Genomic DNA, 19,333 nt, shown 5'->3' with positions numbered 1-19,333 from the left:
ACTGTTTCATTTATAAAAAAAACACTAAGGCTCGGTTCACACAGGGGTGACTCCGATCCGACTTCAGGTCGCTCCTAGTCGCCTCAGGTCGGACAACATTTAAAAATCAATGTAAGTGAATGAGAGCCGTCTTAATGCACGCTACTGACAGTCGCTCCGACTTCAAAAGAAGTTCCTGTACTACTTGAATCCGACTTGTAGGCGACTTGTACCCATTGATTTCAATGGAGGTCGCCTCCAAGTCGGATCTCTGTCTATACGGAGGCGACTTTAACAGAATTATTAGCTCTGAAGGGGGAACTCCACGCCAAATGTCTGAAAAAAATTTGGCGTGGGTTCCCCCTCCGAGAGCATACCAGGCCCTTAGGTCTGGTATGGATTCCAAGGGGAACCCCCTACGCCGAAAAAGACGGTGTGGGGGTCCCCCCAGATCCACATCAGACCCTTATCCGAGCACGCTACCCGGCCAGCCAGGAAAGGGGGTGGGGACGAGCGGGCGGCCCCCCCCCCTCCTGAGATTTCCAGCTCCAGCTCCCTGAGTTCCCAGCGTACATGGGCACAACTGGAAAAATTGTATGGGACCTGGCATACCCACTTCTGAACAAAGAATATCACATTTACCATGACAACTTCTACACCAGCCTGCCCCTTTTCAAACACTTATACATCGCAAAAACCCTGGCCTGCGGAACCTCCAGAAAAAATAGGAAGGGCTTCCCATAATCTCTAGCAAACAAAAATCTGCTTGAGGTGGCAGGATAAAAGGGACGTGCACATGATGTCCAGCATCCGTGACAACACTAAAATTGAGGTTCAAAGGAGACGAGGTCCCATTGAAAAAAACAGTATGTGTCCAAGATTTCAATCATCAAATGATTCAGCCCTATTTGTCGATAAGGGGGGTCCCGATCCTGCTAAAAGAAGGTAGCCATTTATCGCATCTGTTTGGCCGTTTAGACTTCCTACGTAGTCAACACCAAATCCACAGAAAGCCCCGCCCCCTTCCTACAATTCATAGAAGAAGTTGTCACTTCCCTCATCTATCACCAAAGACCCCCCCCCCCCCCAGAAGACCAGCTGTTTGCCGACTTCATGAGTGCCACTTCCCCTTCAACATTCCACCATTTGAAGCAGGCCAAAGACGGCAAAAAAAATGTCGCAGCTATCAACAGCTACCATTGTCCCCAGTGTCCCTCCCAACCTGGCCCTTGCATTGGTGAATTCTTCCAACTTTATCATACATCCCTAAAATATTAGCCCATATTTTTAACCATTTCCCCATTTTCATCATCTGTGCTGACCATTTTCCTTGCTTCCCCAAATGACCATGCCAATGCCTTCCACGCGAACTTTTGCCTAACGCTTGGACTGATCTGTTGCCCTGCTACTGTACTACACAGGGGTCTCACATATGTGAGGGGCTCCAGAATTATTTTTCCGGATGGAGAAAACTGTTTTCTTTTTTTTTCTCCTGGTTTCGGAATTTCCAAATTAGGGTCTGGAGTCCGGAGGCTTCCTAGAGATTTGGGTACCCCTGTGCACAGGTCTTACCTGATTGCTGCTCAACCTGCTGCTGACTTACTGCCATCATGCCTCTGCCTGGTGCATGAACGGACCACACCGCTACTTGGACTATGCAAATAATTAGCTGTAGCAAGAGGCAGTATGTTTATGAAGGGCTGGAGAGCGGTACAATGAGTGTCTGCAGGTAACAGTGTACCAGGACCAATATTATGGCTGTGCTGGCTGTCTCTGCCTGGACAATTTCCATGGACTGCGCTGTGCTGAGAATATCCTTGTGCTGATTATAGACAATATTCTTGCCTGCTGGCTGGATAATTACTATTGCTGAACAAAGGATATCACATATACCTTGACAATTTCTATATCAGCCTGCCCCTTTTCAAACACTTATACATCGCAAAAACTCTGGCCTGCGGAACCTCCAGAAAAATTTTTTGACTATGCCTCTGCCTACTGTTTGGACTGCTTCCACGTGAACTGACCCTGGCCTGTTTTTTGACTATGCCTCTGCCTACCATTTGGACTGCTTCCATGTGAACGGACCCTGGCCTGTTTTGTGACTATGCCTCTGGCCTACCGTTTGGACTGCCTCCACGTGAACTGACCCTGGCCTGTTTTATCAACTACGCTTCTGCCCACCGTTTGGACTGCTTGCACATGAACTGACCCTGGAATATTTTATGGACTATGCTTTTGCCTACCACTTGGACTGATCTGTTGCCCTGCTACTGGAATAAAGCAAGAATCCCAACCATGACACTACCTGACTGGAGTTTGCATGTTCTCCCTGTGCCTGCGTGAGTTTCCTCCGGGTACTCCAGTTTCCTCCCACACTCCAAAGACATACAGGTAGGTTAATTGGCTTCTGTCCAAAATTGGCCTTAGTATATGAATGGAGACCTTGGATTGTGGGCTCCTTGAGGGTAGGGACCGATGTGAGTGTGTGATGTACAGGGATAGGGACAATTGTAGACACTCACTCAGGTTGAACTGGATGGACTGGTGTCTTTATTCAACCTTACTAACTATGTAACTATGTGACTATGTAATATATTCCTAGCAAAGGGGCCAAATACAGAGTAAAATTCTACAAGCTCTGTCAGAGAGTTACAGGATATCTGTATGCGTTCTGCATATATGAAGGAAAAGATTTCCAGCTCCAGCTCCCTGATTTCCCAGCGTACATGGGCACAACTGGAAAAATTGTATGGTTGCTGGCATACCCACTTCTGAACAAAGAATATCACATTTACCATGACAACTTCTACACCAGCCTGCCCCTTTTCAAACACTTATACAGCGCAAAAACCCTGGCCTGCGGAACCTCCAGAAAAAATAGGAAGGGCTTCCCATAATCTCTAGCAAACAAAAATCTGCTTGAGGTGGCAGGATAAAAGGGACGTGCACATGATGTCCAGCATCCGTGACAACACTAAAATTGAGGTTCAAAGGAGACGAGGTCCCATTGAAAAAAGCCAGTATGTGTCCAAGATTTCAATCATCAAATGATTCAGCCCTATTTGTCGATAAGGAGGTCTCGATCCTGCTAAAAGAAGGTAGCAATTTATCGCATCCGTTTGGCCGTTTAGAATTCCTACGTAGTCTACACCAAATCCACAGAAAGCCCCGCCCCCTTCCTACAATTCATAAAAGAAGTTGTCACTTCCCTCATCTATCACCAAAGACCCCCCCGCCCCCCAGAAGATCGGCTGTTTGCTGACTTCATGAGTGCCACTTTCCCTTCAATATTCCACCATTTGAAGCAGGCCAAAGACGGCAAAAAAAAATTTGCAGCTATCAACAGCTACCATTGTCCCCAGTGTCCCTCCCAACCTGGCCTTTGCATTGGTGAATTCTTCCAACTTTATCATACATCCCTAAAATATTAGCCCATATTTTTAACCATTTCCCCATTTTCATCATCTGTGCTGACCATTTTCCTTGCTTCCCCAAATGACCATGCCAATGCCTTCCACGCGAACTTTTGCCTAACGCTTGGACTGATCTGTTGCCCTGCTACTGTACTACACAGGGGTCTCACATATGTGAGGGGCTCCAGAATTATTTTTCCGGATGGAGAAAACTGTTTTCTTTTTTTTTCTCCTGGTTTCGGAATTTCCAAATTAGGGTCTGGAGTCCGGAGGCTTCCTAGAGATTTGGGTACCCCTGTGCACAGGTCTTACCTGATTGCTGCTCAACCTGCTGCTGACTTACTGCCATCATGCCTCTGCCTGGTGCATGAACGGACCACACCACTACTTGGACTATGCAAATAATTAGCTGTAGCAAGAGGCAGTATGTTTATGAAGGGCTGGATTGTGGTACAATGAGTGTCTGCAGGTAACAGTGTACCAGGACCAATATTATGGCTGTGCTGGCTGTCTCTGCCTGGACAATTTCCATGGACTGTGCTGTGCTGAGAATATCCTTGTGCTGACTATAGACAATATTCTTGCCTGCTGGCTGGATTATTACTATTGCTGTCGCTAAGCACATCCCTGCTTGCTGCCTGGACCAGTGCTCTCCTCTGTGGATACTAATAAAAGCACAGATAATGCTTTTTTTTTTTTTTACCCTTTCCACAATAGAATTTATTTTAGATTGTAATTTTTGGTATGTACATGCTATGTGTTAGAAAAGTGAAGGGCCTACAAAAATGATAGCTTGCCAGGAAATTATATTTCATTTATGCTCCTAGAACGCCTGATGGTGCTACTTGGATGTTGGGCCTCTGTATGTGGCCAGGCTGTGTAAAAGGCTCACACATGTGGTATCACCATACTCGGGAGGAATAACAGATGTATTTTGGGGTGTCATTTTTGCTATATATATGCTATGTGTTGGAAATATCTTATAAATGGACAACTTTGTGTAAAACAAATGCGTTTTCATTTTTTTCCACATTTTCCAAAAACTTCTGGAAAAAATTAACTGTTCAAAAGACTCATTATGCCTCATAGATTATAAGTTGGGATGTTAGCTTTCCAAAATGGGGTCATTTTGGGGGCAATTTCATTGTCCTGGTGCTCCATGGCCTTCAAAATTGTAATAGGCGCTTGAGAAATGAGATGTGTCATATATGCTTGTAGAACGCCTGAAGATGCTACTTCAGTGTTGGGCCTTTGTATGTGGCCAGGCTGTGTAAAAGTCTTACACATGTGGTATTGCCATACTCAGGAGGAGTAGCAGAATGTATTTTGGGGTGTAATTTGTTGTATGCATATGCTCTGTGAGAGAAATAACCAATTAACCACTTCAGCCCCGGACCAATTGTCAGCCTAAGGACCAGAGGTCTTTTTACAATTTGGCACTGTACTGCTTTAACTGGTAATTGCGCGGTCATGCAATGTTGTACCCAAACGAAATTTGCGTCCTTTTCTTCCCACAAATAGAGCTTTCTTTTGATGGTATTTGATTGCCTCTGCGATTTTTAGATGTGCCTCTCACCCGCAGCTTCCCAGCTCTGTTTCTGAGCGCTGCCCATGCTGCCATTGCCGGCCATATACAACCACCGGGCACCTGGCTGGGGCTGCGCCGGTGAGCTGCTTCTGAACCCGGGATAGACCCAAATCCCATAGACCCAGCGCCTTGTTCTATGTACACTGCAAACCTGGATATATAGTGATGACCCTTACCTTTTCTCTGTCCAGTTCCATGGCAGATAACTTCTTTTCAAGTTCTTCCTTTGCCTTGGCCAGCTCTGCACACTTTTCCTGAAGTTCTTCCTTTGCCTTGGCCAAGTCTTGGTTTGTTTTAGCTGGAAACAAAAAATATTGTTATTAATTGATATTGTTCTACATCAATAAAGTAAATTATTATGTGTTATGTAATAGGGATGCACCTATGTATCAGCCACCGAAAAAATGGGATATTGGCATTTCGCCGATAGAAAAAAAAAAAAGGTGGCCCATAATGGCATGCTGCATCCTATTGATAGCAATGCAAAATTGTGTCCCATTGACTTCAATGCAAAATCGGGTCCAATGATTTCAAAGGGAAAAAACCCCTATTGACTTCAATGCCAAGTTGCATTCCATTGACTTCAATGCAAAAACGCATCATATTGACGCCAATTGCAAAATCACGTCCCATTGGCTTTATTGTAAAATCACATCCTATTGACTTCAATGCAAAATTGCTTTTTGTTGACTTCAATGCAAAAACGCCCCTATTGACTTCAATGCAAAATCGCATCCCATTGACTTCAATGCAAAAACGCCAGCCACATAAATTTTACTTTTTTTTTTTAAACTGTCCATTTAGTTTTGGAACAGAATTTCCATTTTGGTGCACCACTATTCTATGATATATGTAAGGTATTTTGTGTTATATTGTATATTATTTATCTCTACGATGGCTGCACTAAGGCACATTGTACAATTTACGTTCCTTCCACCACAGTCGGTATTGATGGGGGTGTTGTGTTCTGCCGGCGGGAAGCCTTCCCTGTGGGCACAACACAATGATTGGTGTTGCCGGTGTTCCGTCAGATTTTGTAACGGAAGTGACGTTCCGCCGCGGCCATATTGGTACACCCCGCACTGGGCCGCAGTAACCCTACAGTCTGAAGGCGGGAAGCTGACATCTTGTTACCACCGGAGTCCGGCATTTCACACTTATTTTTTTTTACCAGTAATCCGAATTTATATAGTGAAATACAGGATTTAGAAATCCGCATTACTGTTTTTGATGTTGAATTTTAAGCCTGCTGATCTCACAGGTTTTCTGATCTGACAGAACACCGCTGATTTTATAATTTAGCATCAAATCAGTCAGTCAGATTTCTAAATCCTGTATTTCACTATATAAATTCAGATTACTGGTAAAAAAAATAAGTGTGAAATACAAAACTCTGGTGGGTGTAACAAGATGTCCACTTGGCGCCTTCAGACTGCAGGCTTACCGCAGAGGAGTGCGGGGTGTACCAAGATGGCCACAATGGAACATCACTTCCATTACGTAATGTGATGGGTCACCTAATCTGACGGAACACCAGCTATAGCTACAGGCTGGTTGTACACAACTCGATTAATGGATAGTTGTGTACAGCCAGGGAGCCCATACATAGATCGAACATCGGGCGGGCCCTGCAGGACCAGCTGAGATTTCATCCATGGAAGGCCGGCTTAGGTCCTTATTTTGTGTTTCTGGAACCATCTAAAGGTGTTCCATGCTCAGTGTTGGATATTGCAGAATATTATTAGATCTCATACCTGATGATTCTCGGTCGGTCTTGAATTGTTCGATCTCCTAGTCCCGATCCTTCTGTAGCTTCTTAATCCTCATTTTTGCCTGGAAGGAGAAGAAGAAAATCGATTAAATATCAGCGTTTCCTTTAAAGTCTGTAATATGTAATGCAGTTTTTGAAGGCCAGTGGCACAAAGCGTGATTAACCCTTTCACTGCCAGCCATGTAAGATGCTTCCACCAACAATACCAACTCACCTACCTGACCCCCTCAGCCCCCCGCCATGTAAGATGCTACCACTCACCTACCTGACCCCCCCCCCAGCCCCCCGCCATGTAAGACGCTACCACTCCCTTACCTGACCACCCCAGCTCCCCGCCATGTAAGACGCTACCACTCCCTTACCTGACCCCCGCCATGTAAGACAATACCAACTCACCTACCTGACCCCCCCCAGCCCCCTGCCATGTAAGACGCTACCACTTACCTACCTGACCCCCTCTAGCCCCCCGCCATGTAAGACGCTACCACTCCCTTACCTGACCACCACTCCCCCACCCTCAACATGTATGCCAGGCTCTGCGGCCCCTCTTGGGGGCTAGGGATGGTCATGGTGGGTGTTGGTGGGTAGAACAGAGGGAGATCAGGGAACATCGGTTCACCCATCATCCCTCTGGGGACTGAACCCACAAGTGGCAAAATGTAAAAGGTCAACTTATACTAAATCCATAAAATAAACTTCAATGGAAAATCGTAATACCATTGACATCAATGCAAAATCACATCCTATTGACTTCAATGCAAAAACGCCCCCTATTGACTTTGATGCAAAATCAAAATCCCTTTGCCTTCAATGCAAAATCACCCCTTATTGATTTCAATGCAAAATCACATCCCATTGACTTCAATGTGAAATTGTGTCCATTGACATCAATGCAAAATCAGGTCCATTGACTTCAATGCAAAAAAATGAGCCCTGTTGACTTTAATGCAAAATTATGTCCCATTGGACATCGATGCCAAATCGCCCCTTATTGACTTTAATGAAAAATCTCATCCCATTGACTTGAATGTGAAATTGTGTCCCTTGACATCAATGCAAAATCGGGTCCATTGACTTCAATGCAAAAAAAGCACCATATTGACTTTAATGCAATATCATGTCCCATTGACTTCAATGCCAAATTGCGTCCTATTGACTAATGCAAAACCATGCCCCATTGGACATCAATGCCAAATCGCCCCTTATTGACTTTAATGAAAAATCACGTCCCATTGACTTAAATTTGAAATTGTGTCCATTGACTTAAATGCAAAATCGGGTCCATTGACTTGAATGCAAAAAAAGCGCCCTATTGACTTTAACCACTTCGCGCCCAGGCCAATTCGGACATTTCTCTCCTACATGTAAAATTCCAAATTTTTTTGCTAGAAAATTACATAGAACCCCCAAACATTATATATGTTTTTTTTAGCAAAGACCCTGGAGAATACAATGGTGGTCGTTGCAACTTTTTATCTTGCACGGTATTTGCACAGCAAATTTTTGAACACGTTTTTTTCAGAAAAAAAACAGTTTCATGCTTAAAAAAAAAAAACAGTAAAGTTAGCTCAATGTTTTTACATAATGTGAAAGAGGAGGATACGCCGAGTAAATAAATACCCAACATGTCACGCTTCAAAATTGCACGCACTCGTGGAATGGTGCCAAACTTTGGTATTTAAAAATCCCCATAGGCGACGCTTTAAATTTTTTTTACTGGTTACATGTAATGTAAATGTAAAGTCCACAGCTACAAATACAGTAGCTGGTGACTTTTAATCTATGGACACTTACCTGTCCAGTTAGGCCGCAATGTCTTTTCAGATCAGCTGTTGACTGTTTCAGGACCAGTATCAGAAACTGGCATTGAATCCATTTGGATTCATGGTCATATCCCTAATGTGCATGCGCAAATCGTGATGCACTCTCCAAATATCATGGGGGCAAAGAAGGAGGGAGGTTCTAATGTTTGACGTACCAAACCTCGGCTATGACAGATGGAAGTGGAAATATTTACCTGTCAAAAAACAGTTGTGGGAAGGCAGATAAGTGTAGCTATAACTCCAATTGGAGCCTTGCAACTTCACAGCTAGTTCCCCAATATGCATGCTTGAAGCCTGTTGCGCTTTGACAATGGAAATGTTGCATGTAAAGGAGGAGGGGGGAGACAAACCTATTGGATAGACCCAGGGCAGAACTTACCATTGGGCTTGAATGGGCTCCAGTCCATGGGCCCCACCCAATAGGGGGCCCCGCCAAGATACATAGCCGAGTGTACCCGGCTCGGCTCCGCTCACAGTTACTGGGCATGACTGTGAGCCGAGCCGAGTACACTTGACTACTCTCGGCTCCGTTCGGGACTGCGAGAGGACCCGAGAGCCGCCGAGATACACAGGACTCTGTATCTTGGCAGCGCCATTTTTAAACTTCGAGACTGCAATGACAAGCCTGCAAATGACAAGGCTGCAATGACACTGGACAAGGCTGCAGATGGATGGGCAAGGCTGCAGATGGACACTGATAAGGCTGCATTGATGGGCATTTAAATGTAATTTTTTTCCTTCCTAAACGTGGGGTGTGTGTTATACGCCGATAAATATGGTAATGTATAGAAGGTAGGGCCCGAAAGTGACTCAAGCCCAGGGGCCCCCACCACCCTAAGTCCTGCCCTGGATAGACCATTTCTCGTACCAATGTTGACTGTGAAGTGTGCTCAAGGAAGTAAGACAGTTAATCCGTTGTTCAATTTAAATAGCCCTCATTTTATTGGCGTAGGCATCTAAGGGATGGGGTAGGTGACAGGAGGAGGACATTGGAAAGGGGTGGTTATTTTCTGACGGCATTCCTGTAGGCATTACAAGTGCAATTTCTAAGTGTGTGTGCCTCCATAAAGAATTTTAAAATTGACAATGCTCTTGAAAAGTAGAAAATATCTTTTAATGTAAAAAAAAATGTATTAAAGAGGAAGTAAATGCTAAAAAAAAAACACACCCTGTAAGGCAAAGGCATAATGAGCTAGTATGCATAGCATACTAGCTCATTATGAATAACTTACCTGAGAACGAAGCCCCCGAAGCAGTCCTCCGTCTTCATGTCCGCCGCTGACATGGATTCCGGAGTGACTTCTGGGTCTCGCTGCTCCGGCGCTGTGATTCACCGGAGCAGCGATGACGTCACTCCCGCGCATGTGCACGGGTACCGACACTTGCGGCATATCGCCGCGATCTGCAGCCTGCCCAGTGCGCCTGCGCTGCTGTCTACAGCGCATGCGCCGTAGACAGCGGTGGCTGTCTTCCGGTAAATATCTCCGTATAGGTTTAGGAGATATTTCTTGGACCTACAGGTAAGCCTTAATCTAGGCTTACCTGTAGGTCAAAGTTGGTTGTAATGGTTTACAACCACTTTAAAGCATGGTGCAATACTGCCTCAGATTGAAGTTGAAACCCCCTCTGTTAGCAACTACGTGGGAGGAGAGTGTAAGCATTATTAGAAATAGCTTGAGGTATCATGAAGTGTAACATGTGTAATTATAAAATGAAATAAAAAACGAACCATGATGAATTACTATCAAACATTATTTATTTAAATAATAAAACAAACAAAAAACAAGCCATCTTTATTTAAATCAATTTTTGCCAAACAAGAATAAATATTAAATGAAAATTCTTAATAAAATGTATTTTATTTATTAACCTATAAAGGATAAATATGTAAAGAAAATATTTTTTGGTTTATGCCACAGAGACAAATGTTGCTTGAGGAACTATGGTCACAATATCCAGAGCCAGAAAACGATCCAGCATTTCCATGTAATCCATTACAAAAGATTTTCATGCTGCAATCAACATAAACTCAAGAGGAAGGTGAAACAGAACATCTTGGGAATACGAAATGGTTCAAGTGCAGAAAATGCATTCCAATGCAATATCCAATATTACTGATAATCTATAAAATAAAAAATAAATAAAAAAAGAGTGATGTGTTGGCAGTGTATAAAAAAAATAAAAATTGTTATCAGCTGGTATGGCGACATTCCTAGACTCCAGTACAGGTGTCCTAATATTAAAAATCAACAGCTGTAGTCTGTGTAGCTGCTGGCATTTACATTTCAGAAAAAGGTGGGCAGACCTCCGCTTTAACAAAATTAAAAGTTCCAATATATAGGGAATTATTTTTTATGCAACTGTAATCATTTTTTTTTTTTTAAGACGATTGCGGAAGACAGCTTATAGAACATTTACTGCATGGATCTATGGCTATTTGGGAAAGGGAAACTGGAGAGTCATCCCATCTTGTGCTGTTAATGCAGTACAAAACACTTTCCGGATCACAAGGATTCATATGTCGGATTCATGTATTCAAATGCTTATGAAGCCTCACAACTGGCCTTAGAGTAACATTAAATTTAAATTATTTTATATAATTTGTTTTACATTATGTTAAAAATGTTATAAAAAAAATAAAATAGTAAACTGAATGAGAATATTTATACCTTTTTTCATGTTTGATTTTATACTTAAAAGGTTGTTAGATACCACAAACCAAAAATGGATATCCTAGTTTAATATATATATATGTGTATATATATATATATATATATATATATATATATATATATATATATATATATAATTATTATTATTATTATTATTATTTTTTAATTATTTTTCAATCTTAATTCTCTAAAAAAAAACTTTTTTTTTTGAAGAGTTTAAATATAAAAGACAAAAGACAGAATTTGTGTGTGTGTGTGTGTGTATATATATGTATATATGTATATATATATATATATATATATATATATATATATATATATATATATATATATATATATATATATATATGTATTGTAGCAGATCGTCCCAGAGAGAGCCAGGAAAAGTCCTGTTCGGGGTTTATACCTCTCCCAGGCTCCTCTCGTACACGTTCAGAAATCTGTGATCCATGATCCAGTTCGGATCTTGATCCTCTTCCCCAGGCTAATTTAAGCTCACCTGAGCAGACAGCCTTTGCTCTCTGCCTGGGACATACACACACAGTTGGTCTATGAAGAGAGTAAGGTTGGTAAAAGCTGTTAAACAGTTTTTGTAGAGACTGACAAGCTCTAGGCTTGTTCAGCCTGGTAGTGAGGGCCTGCAAATTGTATAGTTAGAGCCGGGACACGGCTAGGATTTGTGTTTTTCTATTTTGTCCTTTATTTTGTTTTCTGGAACACTGTACAGCACTTGTATTTGGACTTGTATATAACACAAATAAACACAGCACTGTTTGTCACTTCATCTCTGGATTTGGTATCTGTGCCTGAGAAAACTGCTCATCCCAGGGAGCTTTGTACCTGCTACCTGTCCCCCAGGTTACATATGGTGGAGGCTGCGACCAGCTGTAGTAAGTTACTACTTAAAAGGCCAGTACCTAGAGTGACTAAACGTGGAGGAAATCCTAAAACAATTGATGATATCCAACGCTGCACAACAACAAGCAAACGCTGCACAGCAGAAAACAAACGCTGAACTACGGCAAGCCAATGCTGCACAACAGCAAGCCAATGCTGCACAGCAGAAAGCTAATGCTATCGCACAGGAGCAGTTGCAGAGGCTGTTTGAACAGCTAGCCACTGATGCAAAAGCGGATAGGAAAATCTTGGCTGAGGTTGTAGAGATGCTAGCACAGTGGTCACCTGCTAAAGTTTATGATGTTGGAGATAAGCCCTCGGTTATCCATGTGGGTCGCTTTCTTTCTAAGATGACTGCAGATGATGATCCAGAGGCCTTTCTGCTAACGTTTGAACGGACCGCTAGGGAAGGTTGGCCTAAAACCCAGTGGGCAGGTCTGGTTGCTCCCTTGCTTTCTGGAGAATTGCAGAAGGCTTACTATGATTTGGAATCAGCAGAAGCGGGAGACTATGAAAAGGTCAAACAGGAACTTGGCACGACTTGGTGTCACTTTGGCAGTTCGAGCACAGCGGGTCCACAGCTGGTTCTTTCAAGGGGAGAAGCCCCCAAGATTGCAGATGTTCAACCTAATTCACCTGGTGAGGAAATGGCTACAGCCGGAGTCCCTCTCTGGGCCACAAATAGTGGAGCGTGTGGTCATGGACCGGTTCCTGAGGTCACTACCAATTCCCCTGCAGAAGTGGGTGAGTCAAGGAGACCCCCAAATCGGCGGACAACCTCGTGGAACTCGTTGAAAGGTTCTTTGGTGCAGAAAACCTGGTCACCACCCCTACAACTGCGCGGACTTTCCACCCAAAGCCACGGTCTCCCCAGGCAACTGGTAAGACTGTTCCAGGGGAAGTGGGTGGTAAAGATGGCAAGTAGGGGGAGGAATTTTGTTGCCAGGACTGAAGTTTGGCGTCCCAAACAAGGGAAGCCATTGCCTGTCAGCAAACCAAACTGGGGAAACGTCAGGTGTTTTCGTTGCCAAGAACTGGGACATGTTGCAGCAAATTGTCCATTGACAGATGAACCGATGCAGTGCGATTTTTTTATTTATTTTTTTGCATTAGGAGACAGTCTATGTTTGCAGCTGTTTCATGCACTGCAGCACCAAATATGGGAAAACCAATGTGCCAAATGTCTGTTAATGATAAGCCTGTTACAGCCTTGCTGGACTCTGGAAGTCTAGTGACTTTGGTTACAGCTGAAATGATTGAACCTGTGAATTGTCATGCAAAAAAAATTGCTGTGACCTGTATTCATGGGGATACTGAAAGGTTATGTTAAGCATCCATCTTGTTTCTGCCAGCCATCCTAATATTGTGTACAGAAAGTGTTGCGCTAAAGAAAAATGTGAGAGATGTGTTGAATAATGACTAAATAACACACTCATTTGTATATAAAAATAACCAACATCCAAAACAAAATGAGATATATACAAAAATATATATAAAAATGCGAGAAAAAGATGTGAAGAAGTCCTTTGTTAAAAGGTCATAATAGTTGTGCTCGCCCTTGGTGCAGACAAAAGAATATTGAAATGTTCATTTCATCCATGATATATTTGATCCAGAGAAGAACACCCTGGTGCAGACACCACACGAAAAAGAAGGATGTAAGCTTACCGACTCCCAATGACCCCTATAAGCATACGCTCCAGGGGTCGGAAACGCTTTCCAATTGTATCGATAGAAGATCATCCAATCAGGAAAGATGGGCTTTAGATATTGATGCTAACTGCTCTCTCGTTCAAGCTGGATTGGACACGGAAGCAATACTCCCAGAAAGATCGCACCCTCATTCATGGGATCATAGTGGACAAGAAGAAATGGGGCCACATAGCATAATTCCGTATAGTAAATAAATTTAATGAAGTAAAATCACACTTACATTGGAGAAGTGAGAAAAGCGCTTTTACAGATAATAAGCAGCAGTAGAGTCCTCCCGACACGCGTTTCGTCTCATTTAGACATCGTCTGGGGTGTCACTTCACTGCTGCACAACTTACTTTTATACTTGTGATGATTGAAATCCCCTCCCGGTGTCACTACAGGCCACTTCCGGTTTGAGTCCCAAAATGGCCGCCCCGCGTGCGTTCCAAGCCTCATAATCAAACCCAGGAAGTGAATAACCCAATTAGTAACAAAATCTAATTGTAGGTTTGACCTCAAAAAAAGAGAAATGAAAATAGAAAGGGGGGGCCATTGGTGACTGAGTGACCTATATTTTGGAGAAGCCACATTTGTAATCTAACTACCATATTGAGCTTATTCCGTACAATAACGAGCAGAGGAAACTACATGGTGTTGTTATTGTAATGACCCGGAAGTGACGCGGGCAATAGTCCGACGTCACTTCCGTTTGGTACAGTCAAAGAGTACTGGCAAAGTGCGATGTAAACACATGTGTGGGCAACGTCGCGGCGTCATTTCCGCTTCCGGTCTCTCGGAGCGCAAACAATCCGTCATGGAATGCAAATCAACCCGGGAGGTGGGACCTATAACAACTCGAGCCAGAAGAGGCATATTATAGGCATGTTAGAATTGTTTCCACTCAATGTGCGCCGGGAGGCGCAACCACGTAACCCAGGCCAGGAAAAATAAATAGCCAAGTTCGCGTCACTTCATTTATCATCGTGGAATACAACTTATGATGCCTAAACAAAAGGTTGCCATACATTGTAAGATAAGCTATGAGATTTCCATGTAGGATGCAAAGTGGGAGCATATATCCTCACATGCATCCACATATGTGCATAAACATGAGAACTCAATAGCTATATCTATCTAAAATAAAATAAAGCACCTTTTTAAATTTCAATACATCGAAAAATCAAATAAAAATAAAAATAAAAAAATAAAAAAGATCCACCGATCTTTGCTCATAAAAAGGAAGCATAGACAGCCTGAGCTATAATTTGTATGAAAAAAATCGAACCTATATTGGTGTTTATATATATATATATAAACGTTCTTTATAATCATAAAACTCCATATTAACCTCTCAAGGCCAGGAATACTTGCCTGTCTTGAATATAACCCATTTCATTTAAATACAGAACAAAATCATTTTTGTAGCCTGTGTTAACAGGGAAATACAAAACAAAATCAATTTTTGTAGCCTGTATTGACAGGGAAAGGAGGTCAACCATCCATAAAAACAATATACAAACAAAGTAGCAAAAAACTTAAAATATAAGAGAACCAAATATACAAGAAAACGTTATAATGGCTCCAGAACCAAAAAATGTATAACTCCGTCAGTAAAGAAAAAATTTTTTAGACAAGAAAAAGAAAAGATTTTTTATCTCATAGTTATTCTTGACATAACGTCATGATTCATTGATGAACGCATTAATGTCCCATTCTACGTTCAAACCGAACGGAAAATGGGTACGGAGCTCATGAATCCAATAAGTCTCTAAACGGGACACTCCCCTCATCAGAGCACCACCCCTCCAAGGGGGCACATATTTGTCTATGGCCACAAATTGGGTTCCTGTTAAATTGCTGTTATGGAATTCCCTATAGTGTCCAGGGACTGTGTGCTTAGAAATCCTCCCTTTAACTAGGGAAATGTGTTCACCCACTCTTACCGAAAACGTCCTTGTGGTACGCCCCACATACTGTTTACCACATGGACAAGTTATAAGGTATACAACATAACGAGTATTACATGTACAAAAAGTTTTTATCCTATATATCTTATTTGTTGTGGTTGATTTAAATTCAGTAACTTTATGTCTGCCCAGTATATTATATTGGCAGACTGTACACTTTTTGCAAGGGAAATAACCAGTCAAGTCATAAAAAAAAGATGGACGGGTAGGCGGATCAATAATATTTGGCGCAATCGTACTTTGTAAGGACGGGGCTTCCCTATATAGCACCTTCGCTCTCTCTGGTAATCGAGGGCCCAATATTATATCATTTTTGAGTATATCCCAATGTTTGTTTACTATGGCCTTAATTTGTTTATGTTGTATTGAAAAAGAAGTTAGCATGGCCCATTTGAAGCTATCATTCTGTTCCCTTGGAGGTTTCACTACAAGGAGTGAATTTCTATCCACCTGAGTCACCCTATCTATTTCAGCCTCTAGGCCTTCAACCTTGTAGCCCTTGTCTACAAACCTCTGTTTAAGAACTTCTGCTTGTACCTTAAAAGAGTCAGTTTGGGTGCAGTTCCTACGGAGCCTCAAAAACTGGCTTCGTGGAACGGAACACAGCCACGATTGGTGATGACAGCTATCTAGGGGGATAAAACTATTGCGATCCGTGGGCTTAAAATAAGTTTCAAATTCACATTTTGTATTGCCCAACTTGATCACCAGATCCCAAAAATTAATTTTGGTAGTACTCATTTCATAGGACAATTCAATGCCCCTATCATTGTTATTTAAATGCTGAAAAAATTATTGTAATGAAAATGAGGAACCACTCCATAGGAGGAGGATGTCGTCTATATAACGTGCCCAGAAAACTAATGAAGGATTCTGTTGGGCATGGACGGCATCCTCCTGCCACTTGGCCATAAAGAGGTTTGCCAAACTAGGTACGAACTTAGCACCCATGGCTACACCTCTCTGTTGAAGGAAATATGTCCATCAAACCAAAAGTAATTGTGTTTAGTGGCAAATTCTAGGAGTTCCACAATATAATCGCACTGGGGGTCCGTCAAAGTGTGTTCCTGATTTAAAAAGTGACACACCGCTTCGATGCCTCTCTCGTGTGGTATACATGTATACAGTGATGACACATCAGCATTTGCGATAATAAAGTGGTCCTGAAGCTGAATATTCTCTAATTTCCTTATTGTGTCGCCAGTGTCCTTGAGATATGATGGAGTGCCCTTAACCAGTGGCTGTAAATAGAAATCTATATAACGCCCAATTCACAAAGTAATTGAATTGATTCCACTGACTATGGGTCTCCCAGGTGGATTGGTTAAATTTTTGTGTATTTTTGGTAAGTAGTAAATCGTGGGTATTCGTGGGGCTGTGGGTACAAGGTAGGATTTTTCTTTATTATTTATAAAACCCATTTCATGGCCCTTACTAACGAGCTCTTTAAGATGTTTTTTTATACATATTTGTAGGATTATTCTGAAGTTTTTTATAAGTACCGGGTTCATCTAGAATTCTAAACATCTCAGTTTTATATTGTTCTCTGTCAAGAATGACGATGCCGGGGGAATGGCCTGGACCGGCATGGCGTGAGGAGCATTGTGTGTGAGCTCCGCTGGATTGATATCCGTTTACTCCTATCCTGAGGCTATTTCTGCTTTAATTTGGGTTGCTACAAGCCCCTGATGGTGCATCTCCCCCCTCCTCCTCCGCCGCGCCTGACCCTGATGCTAGAGTCTTGGAAGCTATCCTGGACTGTAAGAGTGCTCTCATGGGGAAAATAGAAGAGGTGAAGGTGGATGTATCTCTCCTCCGGCAGGATATGCAGAAGCTGCATATCCGAGACGGAGACCCGAATTAGCCGCGTGGAAGACGAGCTGCCCCCGCTCCAGACAGTCACCGAGCGATTGCAGCACCAGCTCTCCACGGTCCTGGCGAAACAGGACGATATGGAGAACCGCTTAAGGAGGTGCAACCTACGCTTTGTCGGCCTACCCGAGGGGGAGGAGGGCAACGATCCTCCCGCATTTCTTGAACAACTGCTGACCACCTCCTTTGGCCGTGCGGAGTTCTCTTCGTCCTTTGCGGTGGAAAGGGCCCATCGCATGCCCGCAAAGCCTCCCCCCCAGGACCTTCATTGCAAAACTTTAGAATTTTCGGGACAGAGATGCTATCCTGAGATTGGTGAGATTGAAGGGCAACATCCCCTACCACAACACTGAGCTCAAGGTTTTCCCGGATTTCTCGGCCGAGGTTCAAAAGAAGAGGGCACTCTTCACTGAAGCTAAGCGCCAACTGCGCATACATCACTACTCATATGCCATGCTTTTTCCGGCCCGGCTCCAAGTTGCGGGAGAGGACAGGGCCCACTTCTTTGATACCCCGGAGGCGGTGCTCGGATGGCTGGAGAGCAGGGCGGCACCGGCGCGAGAGGCAGCCTAAACATTCGTGATGCTGTTGGGCATCGTGACAACCAGTTTGATGGGGAAACCGGGGTATGAGGCAGTTTGGTTCCTGTTTCCCGGACTACACCGGCAGACTGTCCTCTGGCAAGGTACTGTACTTTTTTACCACCCCGTCGCCCACGGTGGCGAGATGACCTAGTCCGGATGTTTTCCCTGCTGATGGACTGGCGGCCTCCCCCCCTGATCCCATCCTACACCCCTGTTCTGCTTCCCCGATCCTCTTAATCCTGGATGTATTGTGCCTGCTTATGACAATTGAATGTTGGTCAGTGTATATGTGTGACAGTGGGCTGGGTAATCTGTTGTTTTTTTCTGTGTTGTGGGTGGCGGGAGGGGGTGCTGACTTCTCTCTCCTAGTATATTTTTGAGATCTCTGCAATGAGTAGTTTGAAATGCCTTACTTGGAATGTTAGGGGGATCAGGGCAAAACAGAAACGCAGTGCAGTTCTGACCTATCTTAAAGCTCAGAGGGCAGATATAGTGGTCCTGGTGGAGACCCACCTTACTGGCCACCTGATGCTGACGCTTAAGAAACCCTGGGTGGGTTGGGTGTACCAGGCCCCGTTCTCTGCTAACTCCAGGGGAGTAGCGTTGCTGGTGTCCAAATCTGTGCAATTTTTACTTCTCCTGCTTAAATCAGATCCCGAGGGGAGGTTTCTTTTTTTACATGCCCGGATTAATGGTAAAGAACTTCTTCTTTTGGCTATATATATACCCCCTTCCTTCCAATTCACTGTCCTAAATGAGGGCTTAGCGTTTATGTCCCAATTCCTCACTGTCCCGGCGGTGTGGCTGGGGGACTTCAACAATGTTGCACACAGGGATCTAGACAGACTTGTGTTGACTCCCCCACCCACGCTGTCACCGGGGCTTACAAGGTTTAGTAGGTTCTTCCTGGAGCTTGCTCTGGTGGATACCTGGCGATATAGTTTCCCCACGGGCAAGCAATACTCCTGTTTTTCGGCGTCGCATTCTACTATCGGATCGATTTTATTTTTATTTCCCGCTCCCTCCTCCCCTATTTGGGGGAGGTAGGGTTCAATCCACGAGTACTTTC

The sequence above is a fragment of the Lithobates pipiens genome, unplaced genomic scaffold, assembly GCF_037356315.1.
Source record: "Lithobates pipiens isolate NorthernLeopardFrog02 unplaced genomic scaffold, aLitPip1_a1.2 Scaffold_3, whole genome shotgun sequence".
NCBI classification, from domain to species: Eukaryota; Metazoa; Chordata; class Amphibia; order Anura; family Ranidae; genus Lithobates; species Lithobates pipiens.
The sequence above is the reverse complement of the archived record's forward strand: the minus strand, read 5'-3'. Positions refer to the sequence as shown.